General features: G+C 42.8%; 2 protein-coding genes and 14 non-coding genes across 16 annotated transcripts in view; 1 reads left to right on the forward strand and 15 right to left on the reverse strand.

The window, feature by feature from the left end:
- The window catches only part of LOC110439496 (uncharacterized), a 484284-nt gene that overhangs the window by 92488 nt on the left and 367074 nt on the right, over window positions 1–24722 (reverse strand). The gene's annotated exons all lie outside the window — the stretch shown is intronic.
- The window catches only part of LOC137489764 (uncharacterized), a 144034-nt gene that overhangs the window by 1410 nt on the left and 117902 nt on the right, over window positions 1–24722 (forward strand). The gene's annotated exons all lie outside the window — the stretch shown is intronic.
- trnah-gug (transfer RNA histidin (anticodon GUG)) lies at window positions 343–414 on the reverse strand. Its single transcript has one exon. It is a non-coding gene; the product is annotated as a tRNA-His (tRNA).
- On the reverse strand, window positions 592–673 carry trnas-aga (transfer RNA serine (anticodon AGA)). Its single transcript has one exon. It is a non-coding gene; the product is annotated as a tRNA-Ser (tRNA).
- trnak-uuu (transfer RNA lysine (anticodon UUU)) lies at window positions 792–864 on the reverse strand. Its single transcript has one exon. It is a non-coding gene; the product is annotated as a tRNA-Lys (tRNA).
- On the reverse strand, window positions 2634–2715 carry trnas-aga (transfer RNA serine (anticodon AGA)). The gene has a single exon. It is a non-coding gene; the product is annotated as a tRNA-Ser (tRNA).
- Window positions 2834–2906, reverse strand: trnak-uuu (transfer RNA lysine (anticodon UUU)). Its single transcript has one exon. It is a non-coding gene; the product is annotated as a tRNA-Lys (tRNA).
- Window positions 3416–3487, reverse strand: trnah-gug (transfer RNA histidin (anticodon GUG)). Its single transcript has one exon. It is a non-coding gene; the product is annotated as a tRNA-His (tRNA).
- trnas-aga (transfer RNA serine (anticodon AGA)) lies at window positions 4683–4764 on the reverse strand. Its single transcript has one exon. It is a non-coding gene; the product is annotated as a tRNA-Ser (tRNA).
- On the reverse strand, window positions 4883–4955 carry trnak-uuu (transfer RNA lysine (anticodon UUU)). The gene has a single exon. It is a non-coding gene; the product is annotated as a tRNA-Lys (tRNA).
- trnah-gug (transfer RNA histidin (anticodon GUG)) lies at window positions 5465–5536 on the reverse strand. Its single transcript has one exon. It is a non-coding gene; the product is annotated as a tRNA-His (tRNA).
- On the reverse strand, window positions 6732–6813 carry trnas-aga (transfer RNA serine (anticodon AGA)). Its single transcript has one exon. It is a non-coding gene; the product is annotated as a tRNA-Ser (tRNA).
- On the reverse strand, window positions 6932–7004 carry trnak-uuu (transfer RNA lysine (anticodon UUU)). Its single transcript has one exon. It is a non-coding gene; the product is annotated as a tRNA-Lys (tRNA).
- Window positions 7514–7585, reverse strand: trnah-gug (transfer RNA histidin (anticodon GUG)). The gene has a single exon. It is a non-coding gene; the product is annotated as a tRNA-His (tRNA).
- On the reverse strand, window positions 11023–11095 carry trnak-uuu (transfer RNA lysine (anticodon UUU)). The gene has a single exon. It is a non-coding gene; the product is annotated as a tRNA-Lys (tRNA).
- trnak-uuu (transfer RNA lysine (anticodon UUU)) lies at window positions 12034–12106 on the reverse strand. The gene has a single exon. It is a non-coding gene; the product is annotated as a tRNA-Lys (tRNA).

The following is a 24722-nucleotide window of genomic DNA, read 5'->3' on the forward strand; positions in this document are numbered from 1 at the left end:
AGTACTAACCACTATACGATTAGTTTGGACTTCATGTCATGTAGGAGACATTAAATAGATCAATGATAACTGCAGAATGTCTTTCTGCTGTTGTGGCAATGAATGGACACTCAACAATTGAAAAGATTCCTTCCATGCCTTAGAAGCGTGACTTGATCAGTACTTATCTACACAGCATGCTGGCATCAAAGATCCTATTTCTCTTATATCATATCCCTAGTCTTCCACACTTTAAGAAACGTAAACATTCAGGACGTGCCATTAGCACAGCCTGCACTAAAAGAAGGCTGGAGATAACGGATGGCAACACAGAGTGCGACACCAATGTCACCTTGAAAAACCTGCCGTGACCCGGATTCGAACCGGGGTTGCTGCGGCCACAACGCAGAGTACTAACCACTATACGATCACGGCGAGCTATGAAACAGCCGTTGTGATCTATGTGTGGTATGTTCCTCCCTGTGATAAGCCCCTTTCTCTTCAGTGAGAACACTCTGTTGTTTTTCTCCTCCTACCAGCACAACGCTTTTCCCAAGAAACAATGGAAATGCAAACAATTGACGACTGCTGCAATTTTAAAAAGGGGGAGGACGTAATCGGCAGGATTCGAACCTGCGCGGGGAGACCCCAATGGATTTCTAGTCCATCGCCTTAACCACTCGGCCACGACTACAAGACTGCCTGTACTGCCATTTCTTTATGCCTAGTACACATATTGTGCATCCAGATGAAACTTTCATCAAGCGATAGCTCAACGGCAAAAACTGTGGCTCCACAGAATGAGCGTCACACGCCCAAACAGGGACTTGAACCCTGGACCCTCAGATTAAAAGTCTGATGCTCTACCGACTGAGCTATCCGGGCTCCACAACAGTAATTTACAGGAAGGCAAGGTTTGGGTTGTGGTCGGCGCAGACCTTTACAGTACACTAAAGTTTACCGTGAGATGGGGTTTTAAGCTTATGGTTGGTGTGGAGGTTGCTAAAACACGACAGGTTACTTTGAGGTTGGGTTTATGGTTTTTGTAGGTGTAGACATCAGTACAACACAATAGTTTGGACTTCATGTCATGTAGGAGACATTAAATAGATCAATGATAACTGCAGAATGTCTTTCTGCTGTTGAGGCAATGAATGGACACTCAACAATTGAAAAGATTCCTTCCATGCCTTTGAAACGTGACTTGATCAGTACTTATCTACACAGCATGCTGACATTAAAGATCTTGTTTCTCATATCGAATCCCTAGTCTTCCACACTTTAGGAAACGTAAACATTCAGGACGTGCCATTAGGACAGCCTGCACTAAAAGGTGGCTGGCGATTACGGATGGCAACACAGAGTGTGACGCCAATGTCACCTTGAAAAGCCTGCCGTGACCCGGAGTTGCTGCGGCCACAACGCAGAGTACTAACCACTATAAGATCACGGCGAGGTACGAGACAGCCGTTGTGACCCTTGTGTGGTATGTTCCTCCCTGTGATAAGCCCCTTTCTCTTCAGTGTGAACACTGTTGTTTTTCTCCTCCTACCAGCACAACGCTTTTCCCAAGAAACAATGGAAATGCAAACAATTGATGACTGCTGCAATTTTAAAAAGGGGGAGGACGTAGTCAGCAGGATTCAAACCTGAGCGGGGAGACCCGAATGGAATTCTAGTCCATCGCCTTAACCACTCGGCCACGACTACAAGACTGCCTGTACTGCCATTTCTTCATGCCTAGTACACATATTGTGCATCCAGATGTAACTTTCATCAAGCGATAGCTCAACAGCAAAAGCTGTGGCTCCACAAAATGAGCATCACTCACCCGAACAGGGACTTGAACCCTGGACCCTCAGATTAAAAGTCTGATGCTCTACCGACTGAGCTATCCTGGCTCTTCAACAGTATTTTACGAGTAGGCAAGGTTTAGCGTTGTGGTCGGCGCAGACCTTTACTGTACACTAAAGTTTACCATGAGATGGGGTTTTAAGCTTACGGTTGGTGTGGATGTTGCTAAAACACGACAGGTTACTTTGAGGTTGGGTTTATGGTTGTTGTAGGTGTAGACATCAGTAAAACACAATAGTTTGGACTCCATGTCATGTAGGGGACATTAAATAGATCAATGATAACTGCAGAATGTCTTTCTGCTGTTGTGGCAATGGACACTCAACAATTGAAAAGATTCCTTCCATGCCTTAGAAGCGTGACTTGATCAGTACTTATCTACACAGCATGCTGACATCAAAGATCTTGTTTCTCATATCGAATCCCTAGTCTTCCACACTTTAGGAAACGTAAACATTCAGGACGTGCCGTTAGCACAGCCTGCACTAATAGAAGGCTGGAGATAACGGATGGCAACACAGAGTGCAACACCAATGTCACCTTGAAAAACCTGCCATGACCCCGATTCGAACCGGGGTTGCTGCAGCCACAACACAGTGTACTAACCACTATACGATCACAGCGAGCTATGAAACAGCCGTTGTGACCTATGTGTGGTATGTTCCTCCCTGTGATAAGCCCCTTTCTCTTCAGTGAGAACACTCTGTTGTTTTTCTCCTCCTACCAGCACAACGCTTTTCCCAAGAAACAATGGAAATGCAAACAATTGACGACTGCTGCAATTTTAAAAAGGGGGAGAACGTAGTCGGCAGGATTCGAACCTGCGCTGGGAGACCCCAATGGATTTCTAGTCCATCGCCTTAACCACTCGGCCACGACTACAAGACTGACTGTACTGCCATTTCTTTATGCCTAGTACACATATTGTGCATCCAGATGAAACTTTCATCAAGCGATAGCTCAACAGCAAAAGCTGTGGCTCCACAAAATGAGCATCACACGCCCGAACAGGGACTTGAACCCTGGACCCTCAGATTAAAAGTCTGATGCTCTACCGACTGAGCTATCCGGGCTCCACAACAGTAATTTACAAGTAGGCAAGGTTTGGGTTGTGGTCGGCGCAGACCTTTACAGTACACTAAAGTTTACCGTGAGATGGGGTTTTAAGCTTATGGTTGGTGTGGAGGTTGCTAAAACACGACAGGTTACTTTGAGGTTGGGTTTATGGTTTTTGTAGGTGTAGACATCAGTACAACACAATAGTTTGGACTTCATGCCATGTAGGAGACATTAAATAGATCAATGATAACTGCAGAATGTCTTTCTGCTGTTGTGGCAATGAATGGACACTCAACAATTGAAAAGATTCCTTCCATGCCTTAGAAGCGTGACTTGATCAGTACTTATCTACACAGCATGCTGGCATCAAAGATCCTATTTCTCTTATATCATATCCCTAGTCTTCCACACTTTAGAAAACGTAAACATTTAGGACGTGCCATAAGCACAGCCTGCACTAAAAGAAGGTTGGAGATAACGGATGGCAACACAGAGTGCGACACCAATGTCACCTTGAAAAACCTGCCGTGACCCGGATTCGAACCGGGGTTGCTGCGGCCACAACGCAGAGTACTAACCACTATACGATCACGGCGAGCTATGAAACAGCCGTTGTGATCTATGTGTGGTATGTTCCTCCGTGTGATAAGCCCCTTTCTCTTCAGTGAGAACACTCTGTTGTTTTTCTCCTCCTACCAGCACAACGCTTTTCCCAAGAAACAATGGAAATGCAAACAATTGACGACTGCTGCAATTTTAAAAAGGGGGACGACTTAGTCGGCAGGATTCGAACCTGCGCGGGGTGACCCCAATGGATTTCTAGTCCATCGCCTTAACCACTCGGCCACGACTACAAGACTGCCTGTACTGCCATTTCTTTATGCCTAGTACACATATTGTGCATCCAGATGAAACTTTCATCAAGCGATAGCTCAACGGCAAAAACTGTGGCTCCACAGAATGAGCGTCACACGCCCAAACAGGGACTTGAACCCTGGACCCTCAGATTAAAAGTCTGATGCTCTACTGACTGAGCTATCCGGGCTCCACAACAGTAATTTACAGGAAGGCAAGGTTTGGGTTGTGGTCGGCGCAGACCTTTACAGTACACTAAAGTTTACCGTGAGATGGGGTTTTAAGCTTATGGTTGGTGTGGAGGTTGCTAAAACACGACAGGTTACTTTGAGGTTGGGTTTATGGTTTTTCTAGGTGTAGACATCAGTACAACACAATAGTTTGGACTTCATGTCATGTAGGAGACATTAAATAGATCAATGATAACTGCAGAATGTCTTTCTGCTGTTGAGGCAATGAATGGACACTCAACAATTGAAAAGATTCCTTCCATGCCTTTGAAACGTGACTTGATCAGTACTTATCTACACAGCATGCTGACATCAAAGATCTTGTTTCTCATATCGAATCCCTAGTCTTCCACACTTTAGGAAACGTAAACATTCAGGACGTGCCATTAGGACAGCCTGCACTAAAAGGTGGCTGGCGATGACGGATGGCAACACAGAGTGTGACGCCAATGTCACCTTGAAAAGCCTGCCGTGACCCGGAGTTGCTGCGGCCACAACGCAGAGTACTAACCACTATAAGATCACGGCGAGGTACGAGACAGCCGTTGTGACCCTTGTGTGGTATGTTCCTCCCTGTGATAAGCCCCTTTCTCTTCAGTGAAAACACTCTGTTGTTTTTCTCCTCCTACCAGCACAACGCTTTTCCCAAGAAACAATGGAAATGCAAACAATTGACGACTGCTGCAATTTTAAAAAGGGGGAGAACGTAGTCGGCAGGATTCGAACCTGCGCTGGGAGACCCCAATGGATTTCTAGTCCATCGCCTTAACCACTCGGCCACGACTACAAGACTGACTGTACTGCCATTTCTTTATGCCTAGTACACATATTGTGCATCCAGATGAAACTTTCATCAAGCGATAGCTCAACAGCAAAAGCTGTGGCTCCACAAAATGAGCATCACACGCCCGAACAGGGACTTGAACCCTGGACCCTCAGATTAAAAGTCTGATGCTCTACCGACTGAGCTATCCGGGCTCCACAACAGTAATTTACAAGTAGGCAAGGTTTGGGTTGTGGTCGGCGCAGACCTTTACAGTACACTAAAGTTTACCGTGAGATGGGGTTTTAAGCTTATGGTTGGTGTGGAGGTTGCTAAAACACGACAGGTTACTTTGAGGTTGGGTTTATGGTTTTTGTAGGTGTAGACATCAGTACAACACAATAGTTTGGACTTCATGCCATGTAGGAGACATTAAATAGATCAATGATAACTGCAGAATGTCTTTCTGCTGTTGTGGCAATGAATGGACACTCAACAATTGAAAAGATTCCTTCCATGCCTTAGAAGCGTGACTTGATCAGTACTTATCTACACAGCATGCTGGCATCAAAGATCCTATTTCTCTTATATCATATCCCTAGTCTTCCACACTTTAGAAAACGTAAACATTTAGGACGTGCCATAAGCACAGCCTGCACTAAAAGAAGGTTGGAGATAACGGATGGCAACACAGAGTGCGACACCAATGTCACCTTGAAAAACCTGCCGTGACCCGGATTCGAACCGGGGTTGCTGCGGCCACAACGCAGAGTACTAACCACTATACGATCACGGCGAGCTATGAAACAGCCGTTGTGATCTATGTGTGGTATGTTCCTCCGTGTGATAAGCCCCTTTCTCTTCAGTGAGAACACTCTGTTGTTTTTCTCCTCCTACCAGCACAACGCTTTTCCCAAGAAACAATGGAAATGCAAACAATTGACGACTGCTGCAATTTTAAAAAGGGGGACGACTTAGTCGGCAGGATTCGAACCTGCGCGGGGTGACCCCAATGGATTTCTAGTCCATCGCCTTAACCACTCGGCCACGACTACAAGACTGCCTGTACTGCCATTTCTTTATGCCTAGTACACATATTGTGCATCCAGATGAAACTTTCATCAAGCGATAGCTCAACGGCAAAAACTGTGGCTCCACAGAATGAGCGTCACACGCCCAAACAGGGACTTGAACCCTGGACCCTCAGATTAAAAGTCTGATGCTCTACTGACTGAGCTATCCGGGCTCCACAACAGTAATTTACAGGAAGGCAAGGTTTGGGTTGTGGTCGGCGCAGACCTTTACAGTACACTAAAGTTTACCGTGAGATGGGGTTTTAAGCTTATGGTTAGTGTGGAGGTTGCTAAAACACGACAGGTTACTTTGAGGTTGGGTTTATGGTTTTTCTAGGTGTAGACATCAGTACAACACAATAGTTTGGACTTCATGTCATGTAGGAGACATTAAATAGATCAATGATAACTGCAGAATGTCTTTCTGCTGTTGAGGCAATGAATGGACACTCAACAATTGAAAAGATTCCTTCCATGCCTTTGAAACGTGACTTGATCAGTACTTATCTACACAGCATGCTGACATCAAAGATCTTGTTTCTCATATCGAATCCCTAGTCTTCCACACTTTAGGAAACGTAAACATTCAGGACGTGCCATTAGGACAGCCTGCACTAAAAGGTGGCTGGCGATGACGGATGGCAACACAGAGTGTGACGCCAATGTCACCTTGAAAAGCCTGCCGTGACCCGGAGTTGCTGCGGCCACAACGCAGAGTACTAACCACTATAAGATCACGGCGAGGTACGAGACAGCCGTTGTGACCCTTGTGTGGTATGTTCCTCCCTGTGATAAGCCCCTTTCTCTTCAGTGAAAACACTCTGTTGTTTTTCTCCTCCTACCAGCACAACGCTTTTCCCAAGAAACAATGGAAATGCAAACAATTGACGACTGCTGCAATTTTAAAAAGGGGGAGAACGTAGTCGGCAGGATTCGAACCTGCGCTGGGAGACCCCAATGGATTTCTAGTCCATCACCTTAACCACTCGGCCACGACTACAAGACTGACTGTACTGCCATTTCTTTATGCCTAGTACACATATTGTGCATCCAGATGAAACTTTCATCAAGCGATAGCTCAACAGCAAAAGCTGTGGCTCCACAAAATGAGCATCACACGCCCGAACAGGGACTTGAACCCTGGACCCTCAGATTAAAAGTCTGATGCTCTACCGACTGAGCTATCCGGGCTCCACAACAGTAATTTACAAGTAGGCAAGGTTTGGGTTGTGGTCGGCGCAGACCTTTACAGTACACTAAAGTTTACCGTGAGATGGGGTTTTAAGCTTATGGTTGGTGTGGAGGTTGCTAAAACACGACAGGTTACTTTGAGGTTGGGTTTATGGTTTTTGTAGGTGTAGACATCAGTACAACACAATAGTTTGGACTTCATGCCATGTAGGAGACATTAAATAGATCAATGATAACTGCAGAATGTCTTTCTGCTGTTGTGGCAATGAATGGACACTCAACAATTGAAAAGATTCCTTCCATGCCTTAGAAGCGTGACTTGATCAGTACTTATCTACACAGCATGCTGGCATCAAAGATCCTATTTCTCTTATATCATATCCCTAGTCTTCCACACTTTAGAAAACGTAAACATTTAGGACGTGCCATAAGCACAGCCTGCACTAAAAGAAGGTTGGAGATAACGGATGGCAACACAGAGTGCGACACCAATGTCACCTTGAAAAACCTGCCGTGACCCGGATTCGAACCGGGGTTGCTGCGGCCACAACGCAGAGTACTAACCACTATACGATCACGGCGAGCTATGAAACAGCCGTTGTGATCTATGTGTGGTATGTTCCTCCGTGTGATAAGCCCCTTTCTCTTCAGTGAGAACACTCTGTTGTTTTTCTCCTCCTACCAGCACAACGCTTTTCCCAAGAAACAATGGAAATGCAAACAATTGACGACTGCTGCAATTTTAAAAAGGGGGACGACTTAGTCGGCAGGATTCGAACCTGCGCGGGGTGACCCCAATGGATTTCTAGTCCATCGCTTTAACCACTCGGCCACGACTACAAGACTGCCTGTACTGCCATTTCTTTATGCCTAGTACACATATTGTGCATCCAGATGAAACTTTCATCAAGCGATAGCTCAACGGCAAAAACTGTGGCTCCACAGAATGAGCGTCACACGCCCAAACAGGGACTTGAACCCTGGACCCTCAGATTAAAAGTCTGATGCTCTACTGACTGAGCTATCCGGGCTCCACAACAGTAATTTACAGGAAGGCAAGGTTTGGGTTGTGGTCGGCGCAGACCTTTACAGTACACTAAAGTTTACCGTGAGATGGGGTTTTAAGCTTATGGTTGGTGTGGAGGTTGCTAAAACACGACAGGTTACTTTGAGGTTGGGTTTATGGTTTTTCTAGGTGTAGACATCAGTACAACACAATAGTTTGGACTTCATGTCATGTAGGAGACATTAAATAGATCAATGATAACTGCAGAATGTCTTTCTGCTGTTGAGGCAATGAATGGACACTCAACAATTGAAAAGATTCCTTCCATGCCTTTGAAACGTGACTTGATCAGTACTTATCTACACAGCATGCTGACATCAAAGATCTTGTTTCTCATATCGAATCCCTAGTCTTCCACACTTTAGGAAACGTAAACATTCAGGACGTGCCATTAGGACAGCCTGCACTAAAAGGTGGCTGGCGATGATGGATGGCAACACAGAGTGTGACGCCAATGTCACCTTGAAAAGCCTGCCGTGACCCGGAGTTGCTGCGGCCACAACGCAGAGTACTAACCACTATAAGATCACGGCGAGGTACGAGACAGCCGTTGTGACCCTTGTGTGGTATGTTCCTCCCTGTGATAAGCCCCTTTCTCTTCAGTGAAAACACTCTGTTGTTTTTCTCCTCCTACCAGCACAACGCTTTTCCCAAGAAACAATGGAAATGCAAACAATTGATGACTGCTGCAATTTTAAAAAGGGGGAGGACGTAGTCAGCAGGATTCAAAGCTGAGCGGGGAGACCCGAATGGAATTCTAGTCCATCGCCTTAACCACTCGGCCACGACTACAAGACTGCCTGTACTGCCATTTCTTCATGCCTAGTACACATATTGTGCATCCAGATGAAACTTTCATCAAGCGATAGCTCAACGGCAAAAGCTGTGGCTCCACAAAATGAGCATCACTCGCCCGAACAGGGACTTGAACCCAGGACCCTTAGATTAAAAGTCTGATGCTCTACCGACTGAGCTATCCTGGCTCTTCAACAGTATTTTACGAGTAGGCAAGGTTTAGCGTTGTGGTCGGCGCAGACCTTTACTGTACACTAAAGTTTACCATGAGATGGGGTTTTAAGCTTACGGTTGGTATGGATGTTGCTAAAACACGACAGGTTACTTTGAGGTTGGGTTTATGGTTGTTGTAGGTGTAGACATCAGTAAAACACAATAGTTTGGACTCCATGTCATGTAGGGGACATTAAATAGATCAATGATAACTGCAGAATGTCTTTCTGCTGTTGTGGCAATGGACACTCAACAATTGAAAAGATTCCTTCCATGCCTTAGAAGCGTGACTTGATCAGTACTTATCTACACAGCATGCTGACATCAAAGATCTTGTTTCTCATATCGAATCCCTAGTCTTCCACACTTTAGGAAACGTAAACATTCAGGACGTGCCGTTAGCACAGCCTGCACTAAAAGAAGGCTGGAGATAACGGATGGCAACACAGAGTGCAACACCAATGTCACCTTGAAAAACCTGCCATGACCCGGATTCGAACCGGGGTTGCTGCAGCCACAACACAGTGTACTAACCACTATACGATCACAGCGAGCTATGAAACAGCCGTTGTGACCTATGTGTGGTATGTTCCTCCGTGTGATAAGCCCCTTTCTCTTCAGTGAGAACACTCTGTTGTTTTTCTCCTCCTACCAGCACAACGCTTTTCCCAAGAAACAATGGAAATGCAAACAATTGACGACTGCTGCAATTTTAAAAAGGGGGACGACTTAGTCGGCAGGATTCGAACCTGCGCGGGGTGACCCCAATGGATTTCTAGTCCATCGCCTTAACCACTCGGCCACGACTACAAGACTGCCTGTACTGCCATTTCTTTATGCCTAGTACACATATTGTGCATCCAGATGAAACTTTCATCAAGCGATAGCTCAACGGCAAAAACTGTGGCTCCACAGAATGAGCGTCACACGCCCAAACAGGGACTTGAACCCTGGACCCTCAGATTAAAAGTCTGATGCTCTACTGACTGAGCTATCCGGGCTCCACAACAGTAATTTACAGGAAGGCAAGGTTTGGGTTGTGGTCGGCGCAGACCTTTACAGTACACTAAAGTTTACCGTGAGATGGGGTTTTAAGCTTATGGTTGGTGTGGAGGTTGCTAAAACACGACAGGTTACTTTGAGGTTGGGTTTATGGTTTTTCTAGGTGTAGACATCAGTACAACACAATAGTTTGGACTTCATGTCATGTAGGAGACATTAAATAGATCAATGATAACTGCAGAATGTCTTTCTGCTGTTGAGGCAATGAATGGACACTCAACAATTGAAAAGATTCCTTCCATGCCTTTGAAACGTGACTTGATCAGTACTTATCTACACAGCATGCTGACATCAAAGATCTTGTTTCTCATATCGAATCCCTAGTCTTCCACACTTTAGGAAACGTAAACATTCAGGACGTGCCATTAGGACAGCCTGCACTAAAAGGTGGCTGGCGATTACGGATGGCAACACAGAGTGTGACGCCAATGTCACCTTGAAAAGCCTGCCGTGACCCGGAGTTGCTGCGGCCACAACGCAGAGTACTAACCACTATAAGATCACGGCAAGGTATGAGACAGCCGTTGTGACCCTTGTGTGGTATGTTCCTCCCTGTGATAAGCCCCTTTCTCTTCAGTGTGAACACTGTTGTTTTTCTCCTCCTACCAGCACAACGCTTTTCCCAAGAAACAATGAAAATGCAAACAATTGATGACTGCTGCAATTTTAAAAAGGGGGAGGACGTAGTCAGCAGGATTCAAAGCTGAGCGGGGAGACCCGAATGGAATTCTAGTCCATCGCCTTAACCATTCGGCCACGACTACAAGACTGCCTGTACTGCCATTTCTTTATGCCTAGTACACATATTGTGCATCCAGATGAAACTTTCATCAAGCGAGAGCTCAACGGCAAAAGCTGTGGCTCCACAAAATGAGCATCACACGCCCGAACAGGGACTTGAACCCTGGACCCTCAGATTAAAAGTCTGATGCTCTACCGACTGAGCTATCCGGGCTGTTCAACAGTGTTTTACGAGTAGGCAAGGTTTAGCGTTGTGGTCGGCGCAGACCTTTACAGTACACTAAAGTTTACCATGAGATGGGGTTTTAAGCTTACGGTTGGTGTGGATGTTGCTAAAACACGACAGGTTACTTTGAGGTTGGGTTTATGGTTGTTGTAGGTGTAGACATCAGTAAAACACAATAGTTTGGACTCCATGTCATGTAGGGGACATTAAATAGATCAATGATAACTGCAGAATGTCTTTCTGCTGTTGTGGCAATGGACACTCAACAATTGAAAAGATTCCTTCCATGCCTTAGAAGCGTGACTTGATCAGTACTTATCTACACAGCATGCTGACATCAAAGATCTTGTTTCTCATATCGAATCCCTAGTCTTCCACACTTTAGGAAACGTAAACATTCAGGACGTGCCATTAGGACAGCCTGCACTAAAAGGTGGCTGGCGATTACGGATGGCAACACAGAGTGCGACGCCAATGTCACCTTGAAAAGCCTGCCGTGACCCGGAGTTGCTGCGGCCACAACGCAGAGTGCTAACCACTATAAGATCATGGCGAGGTACGAGACAGCCGTTGTGACCCTTGTGTGGTATGTTCCTCCCTGTGATAAGCCCCTTTCTCTTCAGTGACAACTGTTGTTTTTCTTCTCCTACCAGCACAACGCTTTTCCCAAGAAACAACGGAAATGCAAACAATTGATGACTGCTGCATTTTTAAAAAAGGGAAGAACGTAGTCGGCAGGATTCGAACATGCGCGGGGAGACCCCAATGGATTTCTAGTCCATCGCCTTAACCACTCGGCCATGACTACAAGACTGCCTGTACTGCCATTTCTTCATACCTAGTACACATATTGTGCATCCAGATGAAACTTTCATCAAGCGATAGCTCAACGGCAAAAGCTGTGGCTCCACAAAATGAGCATCACACGCCCGAACAGGGACTTGAACCCTGGACCCTCAGATTAAAAGTCTGATGCTCTACCGACTGAGCTATCCGGGCTCGTCAACAGTATTTTACGAGTAGGCAAGGTTTGGGTTGTGGTCGGCGCAGACCTTTACAGTACACTAAAGTTTACCGTGTGATGGGGTTTTAAGCTTATGGTTGGTGTGGATGTTGCTAAAACACGACAGGTTACTTTGAGGTTCGGTTTATGGTTGTTGTAGGTGTAGACATCAGTACAACACAATAGTTTGGACTCCATGTCATGTAGGAGACATTAAATAGATCAATGATAACTGCAGAATGTCTTTCTGCTGTTGTGGCAATGAATGGACACTCAACAATTGAAAAGATTCCTTTCATGCCTTAGAAGCGTGACTTGATCAGTATTTATCTACACAGCATGCTGGCATCAAAGATCCTATTTCTCTTATATCATATCCCTAGTCTTCCACACTTTAGGAAACGTAAACATTCAGAACGTGCCATTAGCACAGCCTGCACTAAAAGAAGGCTGGAGATAACTGATGGCAACACAGAGTGCAACACTAAGGTCACTTTGAAAAACCTGCCGTGACCCAGATTCAAACCAGGGTTGCTGCAGCCAAAAGGCAGAGTACTAACCACTATACGATCACAGCGAGCTACAAGACAGCCGTTGTAACACGTGTGTGGTATGTTCCTGCCTGTGATAAGCCCCTTACTCTTCAGTGACAACTGTTGTTTTTTCTTCTCCTACCAGCACAACGCTTTTCCCAAGAAACAATGGAAATGCAAACAATTAATGACTGCTGCATTTTTAAAAAGGGGGAGGACGTAGTCGGCAGGATTCAAACCCGCACGGGGAGGCCCCAATGGACTTCTAGTCCTTCGCCTTAACCACTCGGCCACGACCACAAGACTGCCTGTACTGCCATTTCTTCATGCCTAGTAAGGCAAGGCAAGGCAAGGCAAGTTTATTTATATAGCACATTTCATACACAGTGGCAATTCAAAGTGATTTACATAAACAGGAATAAAAAAGACAAGTTTAGGAACATAAAATGCAGACAATAAAAATTATTAAAAACAGATAAAAACAAATTAAAATGAGTTAAAATAGGTTATAAAAGAATGAAAAAGAAAACGAAAAACATAATAGTGCGATCTGTCGGACGCAGCACAGTGCTCATTCAGTAAAGGCACAGTTAAACAGATGTGTTTTCAGTTCTGATTTGAATGTGCCTAATGTTGGTGCACATCTGATCATTTCTGGAAGCTGATTCCAGCAGCGAGGGGCATAGTGGCTGAAGGCAGATTCACCCTGCTTTGACTGAACTCTTGGAACTTCTAGTTTATATGATCCTAAAGATCTGAGTGATCTGTTAGGTTTGTAGTCAGTGAGCATATCTGTAATGTATTGAGGTCCTTGGCCATTTAGTGATTTATAGACCAGTAATAATACTTTAAAATCTATTCTGAATGTAACTGGCAGCCAGTGTAAAGACCTGAGGACAGGTGTGATGTGCTCTGATTTCCTGCTTCTGGTCAGAATTCTGGCTGCAGCATTCTGGATGAGCTGCAACTGTCTGACTGTCTTTTTGGAAAGGCCAGTGAGGGGTCCATTACAGTAATCCACCCTGCTGCTGATAAAAGCATGAACAAGTTTCTCTAAGTCTTCACTGGAAACAAAGCATCTGATTCTTGCAATATTTTTGAGATGATAGTGTGCTGATTTACTGACTGCTTTGACATGACTGTTGAAACTCAGATCTGACTCAAGAGTCACACCAAGATTCTTGACCTTATTTTTCTGTCGTTTGACCTTTGGTGCCAAGGTACGCATTTACCTTGAGAACCGCATCTTTGTTTCCAAACACAATGATTTCAGTTTTCTATTTGTTTAACTGAAGAAAGTTTTGGCACATCCAATTGCTCATTTCATCAATGCACTGGTAGAGGGTGTCAATAGGGCTGTAGTCATTAGGCAGTAAGGCTAGGTAGATCTGAGTGTCATCAGCATAGCTGTGGTAGGAGATTTGTTTTTTTCTCATTATTTGGCTTAGAGGAAGCATGTAAAGGTTGAACAGGAGAAGTGCCAGAATCGAGCCTTGTGGGACTCCACACGTCATGGGTGTCCACCTCGACCTATGGTCACCTATACTGAAATGGTAACCTCTACCTTCAAGGTAAGATCCAAACCATTTGAGGACCGTGCTAGATAGCCCAACCCAGTTTTCCAGCCTATCCAGAAGTATGCTGTGATCGACAGTGTCAAATGCAGCACTGAGATCCAACAATACCAGCACTGTTATTTTACCTGAATCTGTATTTAGGCGTATATCATTGATTATCTTTATAAGAGCGCTCTCTGTACTGTGATGTGCTCTGGAACCAGATTAAAAATTGTCTAAACACCCCCTGAAGTTTAAGAACTTGTTAACTTGGTTAAAAACAACTTTTTCAATGATTTTGCCAATGAAAGGGTGATTTGAGATTGGCCTGTAATTGCTCAATAGGGTGTTATCCAGGTTGCTCTTCTTCAAGAGGGGTTTAACAACTGCAGTTTTAAGTGAGGTTGGAAAAATCCCTGATAGAAGTGAAGCATTTACCACTAGGGATGGGAAGATTAACCGATATGTATCGATACGCGGTTATGCGCGTTCACGATGCGAGTGCATCGGTTGAGCAGCAGAGGATGAATGAAATTTTGGAAGCAAATCGAGATGCATCGGTTTTTGCGAGATGCATCGATTTTTCCGAGATACAGCTTATATTTTTAATATAGAATGTATTTTTTATTTATTAACAAGTGTTGTCAACCTGTTTTTGGCGCATAATTTAATCGACCTACATAAAGTAAGCCTTAGCAACGGATTTGCGGATGTGCACACACTACAACTCAGTGTATCAGGTGTGCGGATGAAGCTAGTGGAGCGCCCTCAGAAAGCGCGAGAAGCAAAACAAACATTTTATTCCCCACTGAGTTTTAAATCTAAAGTATGGCAAGCAACATTATGGATTTAAGGATGGACGACATGACAGGACAGATGCAATTTGCAAAATGTGCCGCGCATCTGTAAAATACGCGGGCAGTATGACTAATCTGATATCTCACTTGAAGCGGCGCCACGGTGTTGTTGTGAAAGCATCTTCCAGTGTTTCTGCATCCCCGGCTTTCGCACTGCTTCAACCAGCTCCAAAAGTGGTGAGAAAAGCATTGAAAGTTTTTTTTTTCCATGCACAACAGTTCTGCTCGCTCTACGCCAATAACGAATGCTATTGCATTGTTCATCTGCAAAGATATTCAGCCTAGTGTCACGGAGAACGAAGGTTTTATACACCTCCTCCTGTTAATTTTTATTTAATTATAATAATAATAATATTAATAATAATAATGATAAAAATAATTGGGTGTCACAGTGGCACAGTGGGTAGTTTGACCACCTCACAGCAAGAAGATTGCTGGTTTGTTATATTTTTATTAGCCTGTTGTTTACAGTGACAGTGATGTTTCAACGCAGCATAACACTGCTAGTTCACCACCTTAAGTTTTGAATAATCAGTGGCAAAATATATCTTTGTAAAACTTGTTTTCATAGTTGAAAAGTTAAATCACAATTCTTGTTGTGCAATGCTACATTTATTTATGTTGAAAGAGTGCAAATATATACATATTTTTTTAATATATATTGCACTTATACATTCTGTTTATCTTGAAAATACTTAAATAATATGTGCTATATGTTCTAAAATGGCCCTCTACTGTAAACTGACACTCTGGCTCTGAGAGAAAAGCCAGTTTGTAAAAAAAAGTCTTGGTTTTGCTTGGTTAATAAATAATCAAACTCATTCAATGGCACAGCATCCTCTTTCACATCATCTCATAAACTTGATCTAATAAGTTAGTGCTGAAATATCGCATCGTATCGTGATATGGGTGTGAATCGTATCGTGTTGCATCGCAATATGTCACAAATGTATCGCTAATATATCGGATCGTATTCTTTGTATCGAGATGCGTATCGGATCGGCATTATAGCTTAGATGCCCAACCCTATTTACCACTTTTAGGAGATCCATTTCTAAACAGGTAAACACCGTTTTGAAGAATGATGTGGGGAGCGTGTCAAGACTGCAGGTTGATGTTTTCATAACTTGCACAATTTCTTCTAAGATTTTGCCGTTAATTGCCATGAAATCAGACATAATGTCTGATTTCTTAAGTTGTGGCTGAGCTTGTTTGATATCGACACAACTTGACTGATTGGATGAGCTGATTGCCTTTCTGATATTATTGATCTTATCAGTGAAGAAATGAGCAAACTCATTACATTTGCTTTCAGAGAGGAGCTCACTTGGAATCCGACTGGGGGGGTTTGTGAGTCTCTCTATCGTTGCAAAGAGTGTTCGAGCATTATTTAAGTTGCTGTTTATAAGGCTTGAAAAGAAAGTCTGTCTAGCAGTGTTTAGTTCCATATTAAAGGCATGAAGACTGTCTTTATAGATATTATAATGGATATCTTCTTGACTTTAACAGGAGCGACATCATCTATAATCTTAATTTTAGAGTTAAACAAATCAAGGAGAGAATCAACAGAATCTGCAGATATGCTCGGTGCTAGCGATATGGCCTTCATAAACTGCTCACTAGTGTTCTCATTTATGCATCTCTTTCTGACAGAGACAGATCTGTCTTTAATAGCTGGAGTGATCAATATATCAAAGAAGATACAGAAATGATCAGATAGTGCAACATCCTTAACAACAGTCGATGAAATGTGTAAACCCTTAGTTATAAGTAGATCAAGAGTGTGTCCACGATTGTGTGTCCTTGAACATGCTGAGTCAGATCAAAAGTGTTAAAAACAGTCATCAGTTCTTTTACAGCATTGATTTCTGGATTATCTATATGAATATTAAAATCCCCAGCAATACTAAAATAATCAAATTCAGAGGTTACTATTGATAACAGCTCTGTAAAATCCTCAATAAAAGCTGGAGAATATTTTGGAGGTCTGTAGATAATGATCAGTAAGATGCGTGGAGACCCTTTTAGTGCTATACTCAGATATTCAAAAGACAAATAGTCACCAAATGACACTTGTTTACATTCATAAACATCTTTAAAATGGGCAGCGATGCCTCCACCTCTCCTATTAACTCTGCAAACACTCAAAAAATCAAAGTTTAAAGGAGCTGCTTCATTCAGAACTGCTGCGCTACAGCTGTCATCTAGCCAAGTTTCATTTAAAAGCATAAAATCAAGGCAGTTTGTGTTGATAAAATCATTGACTAAAAGAGACTTATTGTTGAGCGATCTGATGTTTAAAAGTGCTAACTTAACAGTTTTAGCTGTTTTCACTACAGAAGTCTCAGATCTACATTTAATAGACACCAGATTTGAATGATTTGCTATACAGCCTGATGAAGTCTTTGGTTTTCTGTCACTTAACACAACACATATCTGCTTAGAGAAAGCTACAGACACACTGGGTTCCTGCTTGTTCTGAAAACATTTGATAAAGACACTGTTATCTAAGCAGGCCCCTGACACACATCAGTGAGAGCTCTTGTGTTCACCAGCTGAAGATGGGGTGTTGTTGTTTGGGCCCTGGCGGTGTGGCAAAAATCGGAGGGCTCTTCCAGGTGTTTGTGGAGCAGGCCGCTTTTTGGTTGGTAACTGGGGGCTTGCGGCAATGGAGTGTGAAAGTTTAATTCCAGCATACACCAGTTCCTCCATCTTTTTTGAAAATCCCAAGAGTGGTGAACATTGTGACAATGAGAACGTGTCTGGTGACAGAGGCTGTGCATGTGGAGATTCTGTCTGCAGAAATATGTTTTCCTGAGGATCATTTTTGAGTGACGAGACTTGATGCTGTTCTGATGCGTCACAGTCTGCCTGTGTTGAGCAGAGGGCAACTGATAGTGTCTCTATCAACATTGGGTGTTTTGGCTGCGTGGCATTATCACTGTCCTTGGGTGATTCGTCAGCCACAAGTCCACTGAGGAGCTGATTTGAAGTCCTGTGGTCATCCGGACATTTGCTAGGTGTGTGTGTGCAATTCAGTTCAGTGGCATACACAGCTGATAGATGATTGAGGGAGAAAAAAATATTGTCCTTTAGCACCTTGCTTGTTTGGATGAAGGCCGTCTGATGTAAACAGCTGTCTTTGGTTCCAGAAGAGATTGAAGTTGTCGATGAAATTTAGTCCTTTCTTGTTACATGTTTTCTGTAGTCATACATTTAGACCAAGAAGCCGTGAAAACATATTTGTCCCTCTTGCAGGGAGTGGTCCACTTATGAACGGCTGAACCTTCAATCATTCAACTGTTTCCAAGAGCTCACAGAAAACTTTCTTGAGCAGTTCTGACTGTTCCTTCCGAATATCATTCTTCCCCACATGGATGATAATCCGTTTTGCAGTACTGTGCTTTTTCAGAATTTCCTCAAGTTCTTTATTTACATTAGAAACTGTTGCATGAGGAAAGCAGTATGTCATTGTAGATCTGCTCCTGAAATTCTTGATTATTGAATCTCCCACGACTAGTGTTCTTATCTCAGGTGTGATCGGAGCAGAATGTCGCTGTCTAGTCGGCCTTGAGCCTCTGTTCCATGCAGAATTAGTTGCTGAATCATGCGATCTCTGACTGAATTTGGGGATTCTTCACTCATATTACTCAAAACTTCATATCTGTTCTGAAGCTGTATTTGAGTCCGAGCTGTATTTGGGGTAGAAGAAGCTAATGCGGCAGCATATGATCTGACCCCGCGAGTACCCTTTGGTCTCGCACCTTGTTTATGCCAATGCTCATTTTCAACAGTTTTTTTCTGTTTTTCTGTGCTCAAAACAGTAGCAGGAACAGATTTATGGGACTCACCGGCTGTGTGCTGAGAGAATCCACAATGAAGCTGAAGTTCTGGTCGGATCGCAAGCAACTTCGTTTCAAGAACTGCAATCCTTTGTAGAAGTTTGTGGCAGTTTGTACAGCAGTGAGAATCTGAATTAATCCGATCCAGAGGCATTTTCACAGCCGTGTTTTCCCGTCTCCGGAATGTAAGCAGCTGGTAGCTGGTAGCAGGAGGATTGTTTAGACGGTAATTCCCCTCTTGTTAGTAAAGCTATATTCCAGAAGGTTTGTAGAATCGATGCTGATCTTCAAGCCATGTTTTTTGAGCACTGTGCTGATAGGCTCAAGTTAAAATTAGGGTATAAGATATAAAAGCAAGAGTGCGAAGAGCGGAGCAGTAGGCAAAGACGTCCAAACAGTAGCAAAGCAGGAAGTGAAGCTTATATAAGACAATACACACCACAATCTGTCATCATTTTTTATTTATACAAATATTCATCTGTACACATTCATCAAGAGCATAAATTCATTCAACTCTTCTATACACAGTATACTTAAACACACAGAGAGAACATTTAAATTATAGGCAAAAATTGTGAAAACCATTTACTCAAAAAATAAAACTGTGGAATATTAAAAACATTTGTGTATTTGTGTTCTATTTCAACATGTATTTTACATTAGAATAAAAATGCATTAGATTTTAGATGTGCATAATAACACTTTACAATTAGGGTCAAAATACAGGTTTAAATCACAATGCTTAAGCTGTTTAAAGAACAACTTTATTGAATTAATTGAGAAAGATACAATATGCCTATCACAGAAACTAAAATGCAGATGCAACCATAGAAAAAAATATTCTGGCTGGATTAGCAGGTTCAATAAATAAATTAATTCATTAGAAACAAATGAATTTTTAGGTGGTGTGAAACTGTCGGGAAGCCGTTCCTCTACAGTGCTACCATTTACTAGAATTCCATCCCGGATTTTCCAGAAATACGAAGTATTAGTGACCCAGAGACTTGTCTGGGAACAAGCTTGAAAGATTACTGTAATAAATTACATTTTTCATGCTTTGTTTATCCTCCACAAATAAACAGGTAGCACATCATAATAATAATATAGATTAACTTGCACGCATATCCACATTAATAATCTGTGACAAATTATACTGTAGATTAAAGTGTTCGCATATCTACACTATTATTACAGTAGTAAATTAGCTCAAGGTTGTTCTTCCCGCGCCTTTTCCGCCGTTATAATGTTGTGAGTTATGATTTAGATTTCAAGGCTCGTGTACCTTCTGGAACATTATATAGCGGGCTAGCTTAGCGGGAGGAAGATTCATTTAAACGGGGCTTCAAATGAATCGACTCTTTTGATCCGAACAAACAAATCGTTCAGCGATGCTATCAACATAAAATTTGAGCAGGGTAGCAGGATCAAAGTTCAAGACATTAGATTCATTAATATACACAGGCACCTTTCTTTATATAAAATTAAACTTTATTGACTAATCCAACAGAAACTAACACCTAACACAAACACAATTTCATACAAGCATAGGGAAGAGTAGCAAACGTGAAGAGGTTGAGAAGATGTAATGATGGGAAAAACCTATGAGTCTGTAAGAACAAACCAAGCAACCAAACGTAATCAAATTCAATATAAATTCAATATAACCCTTCTATTGTCTGTTCACACCAGTTTAGATGTTGGGAGAAAGGTGATACTTGCGGTCTGTTCGTGATGTCCGAACTCTCGTTGTTGAGCATTGGGTTGGTTGGCTGATCCTTTGTTGGTTGATGCCGCAAAAGTTCTGAACAGAGAAATGTCCGAGCGTGGTGCGATTAACCCTTTCCGTCTGGGTTTCTGCCTGCTTTCTTGAAGGTTTCAATACTTAGGTTTGTGAGGAAGTTGCTAAGTTTGAAGAAGGTTTCAAAACAACGTGTTTCCAGAGCAGAGAGGGGGGTTTGCCTGGAGTTGGGAGAGAGAGGGGGAGCTTCCAGGCAGCGTGTTTGAAGAAAGGGTCCCAACAGAGGTCCCAGGAGAGTTTGAACAGAGAGAGTGCGTGCGAAGAGGGGGAGTTTAGCTTGGTCTTCAACTTTATAGGGCAGGTTCGGATCCACCCTCCATGGAAAGTTGACCAATTAGAAGCTAACTTCCTGGAATATTAAATTTATGGGTCTTTGTCCGAGGCAGAATAATTTGCATAGGCAAATTTTATGTAAATTGGGACAAAAAATTTTAAAGTCTCTTAAAACATTAATATGTTGCACTCATTATAAAATAAAATGTCAACGATCAATTTGTACAGCAAGTAAGCTTTTTGAAAAGTCCAAACTTGAACAGTATAGGAGGTTGTTTAGCCTAGGAACCGTTAAAAAATTATATGCAGGGGTATTAAAACCAAAAATATTAATACAAGAGAAAGGGAAACTTTGCAAAACATATGATTAAACATATAGAGTAAAGTTTATATGAAAACAGTGTTAAACAAGCAGTTTAAATAGTCCTTTGTAAGTCATTCCTGTGCCTAGTGCCGCATGGCACATTCCTTTGGGTCGTAAATACCTTGGAATCAGGTTTCGAGCCTTCTCTGGGCAAAGTTGGCTGGTTGTATAATAAAATGCAAAATGTTTATGTGTCTGGTCCACCATATTCGTTACAGGTGCAATAACACTAAATGATCTGCCCCCATTGAAGAGAGGCGGTACCGAGGGACAGCGAGAAGGCCAGAGTCAGCAGAACGTAAAGAAAGAGTTGGAGTGTAGGGGACAAGCATGTTGCAGAGATAGGAGGGTGCTAGGCTATTTAGGTATCTAAATGCAAGGAGAAGAATTTTGAATTTAAAATTAATAGCCTGGCTCATCATGTGTTTATTAAAGTGTGATGAGTTGCTGAAACTCTTCCTACACTGAGTGCATGTGAATGGTTTCTCTCCAGTGTGAATCCTCATGTGTAGACTAAGAGATGATGAGCGGATGAAACTTTTCCCACACTGAGTGCATGTGAATGGTTTCTCTCCACTGTGGATCCTCATGTGCTGATTAAGGGATGATGATTGGCTGCAATTAAACACATTGTGCTGTTTTTAAATGAAGGTTTTTATACTTAAAAGGAAGACAAAGTACTGAACAACATAGCCTTGTGTGAAAATGTTTTTCCTCATTAAAACATAACTTTAATTTCTCACACCGGCTTTCTTTAGCCACACCCAGACCTGATTACTACCACACATGTTCGTAATCAAAAAATCACCTAAATATGACCTGTCTGACAAAGTGAAGTAGTCCAAAAGAGCCTCAAAAGCTAGACATCATGCCAAAATCTAAAGACCTTTACACTACTACTCAAATGCAAAAAAACAAGTGTTTGAGGAGTGAGTCCTGGAAAAAGCAAAAGTCAAAGTAAACATCCGATCAGGTGAGCACTAAGGAAGTGCCATGGGAAAAAAACAACCAAACACTCACTCACTAGCGTTCCTGGACACAAATACAGGGTTATAAACAGGACAAAAGGGAAACGAGAGCTCCTGTGACTGCAAATAAAACCTGATGACAAGAGATAACCTGTCACCCAGAACCGTAGGAGAAAGCAAAAGCATTAGGTATGGTGAAAGTACCCCCTCCCTCAAGAACGCCCCCTTCCGCCGCATTCCCTTAAGACTCACTATGGACCAGATGAAACTGATCAATGAGGGAGGGGTCCAGAATATCCAGAGCCGGAATCCAACATCTCTCCTCTGGACCATAACCCTTCCAGTCTACTTGATACTGATAACCTCTCTACCTCTACTCATCCAGGAGCCAGTGCACGGTGTATGTGAGTGCACCCTCAACCAGTCTGGGAGGCAGAGGAGTTATGGGCTGCAGGGAGGAGAGAAGAATGGGTTTGATCTTAGTCATCTGAAAAAAATGGATGAATGTTTTTAAACTTAGAGTTTAATTTGAGTTGAACCAACACTAGACTGAGCACCTTGATAATGGGAAATGGTCCAGTGAATTTGGGTCCCAATTTATGTGAGGGAAGTCTGAGAGGAATGTCTCTGGAAGAAAACCAGACTTACTGACCACACATGTATAGATGGGGGAGACGCTTCATTCCTATTGCCAGTCTGGTGATCCTCCATGTCTAGAGGCATCTCTGAATGAAGGAATGCATTGAGGGAACAATAGCATCTGGTTTTGGGGAAGAGAATATGCTTATTTCACACAGCCACCATTTTAAAGAAGAAAGCTAGGCTGTGGTGTGAAAAACATGGAACTATAGGATCAGCACTGTAAACATTGCAACATGCTGTGGACTACAAACCTCCAGCTGTTGCCGCAATTTCAAAATGCAGGTGGTGTAAACATTACTTTAATATTATTCAGTTCAGTTTAACTAAAAAAATTAAAAACATATTAGGCATCAAACAAAATTACAATCTCTAAGAATAATACGCTTAAGTGTCTGCCTTGGATTCAGTTCATGGCACCAGGTAGACACTGTGGTGACGATTCCTTGCTTCAGCCTATGTACGACTAAAAACTCAACTATTTAGTCTCCACTTCACTTCCTAATCTGTAATTGCCTCTGGATATACCACTAACTGTACTCAAAAAAAAAAAAAAAATATTACTAATACTTTCCTTCTTAGACTTTACAGACCTGAAACTTGCCTATAGCACTTATTCATTGTTGCTCTTATAGTTGTGTAAATTGCTTCCTTGTCCTCATTTGTAAGTCGCTTTGGATAAAAGCGTCTGCTAAATGACTAAATGTAAATGTAATCGGGTGAGCGATAAAACAATGCAGTCTTCTGTAGCACACCCTTGTGTTGTCTGTTATAGAGTTGTCCCAGTACTAAAGTTTTAAAAACATCCATTTCCCACTAACATTCAAGTGCCGCTTAAGCGTGTTCTTAAACAACGCTGATATGCCAGTGTTCACTGATGCCTACCAGAAATTACTGCGATGTTCCTGTGTGACTTCCAAGTTTTTTCCAAACGTAGCCTCGATTTCACTTTTAAAATGGCAGCCTTGTGAAATCAGTCTACAGAGGGGGCTGATAGCCTAAGTAGCACTGAAAGGGAGGCAAGCCTATAGAAAAAATGGGAAGAGAATTAAATACTTATTTGACCATGATTAATCTAAAACTCCAAGATAAGGGTTCCCTACATGCGACGCAATGCAGGACCCTCTCCAGCTGCAGACTAGCTTGCTCGGCCTGGCCATTGGTCTGAGGGTGGTGCTCGTGAGAGGCTAGCAGTCGCCCCCAGCTGTCGGCAGAATTCTGCCCAAAACCTGGACACAAATTGCAGACCCCTACTTAAAACCATGTCAACTAGAAGGCCAAGAATATGGAACACGTGGTCCAACACAATGGCTGCTGTCTCCCTCGATGAAGATTATTTAGGGAGTGAAATAAAGTAAGCCGCTTCAAAAATCTGCCCACTACAGTGAGGACTACTGTGTTGCCCACTAACCCAGTGACAAGCCAACAAAAACTGACTAGTGTTCCACACCATTGAGAGCCACCAGAACCATTAGCCGCATTTCCACTATCGCACCTAAAGCGAGGGAGCCCAGGCCAGTCGCGTTTCCACTGTCACTTCTAGGGCCTGATCAGGCCAAAGCTGGGCTTCCTCGGGGCGAAATATGGGCTATAGCCTATTTTATTACTTGCTCTTATGTCCTGAAACACTTAACCCTTTCCTTTCGTTTTTAGATAAATTTTTCTTACACATCATATTTTCTGATTTTCACTGGATGTCAACTCATTTTGCACACGCACCAGAATTGATAACCACTGCTCTGAGGTACTCAAAATAACAAACTATCATGCTCAAAATGAATT

Source organism: Danio rerio, chromosome 4, assembly GCF_052040795.2.
Source record: "Danio rerio strain M-AB ecotype USA chromosome 4, GRCz13ab, whole genome shotgun sequence".
Classification (NCBI taxonomy): domain Eukaryota; kingdom Metazoa; phylum Chordata; class Actinopteri; order Cypriniformes; family Danionidae; genus Danio; species Danio rerio.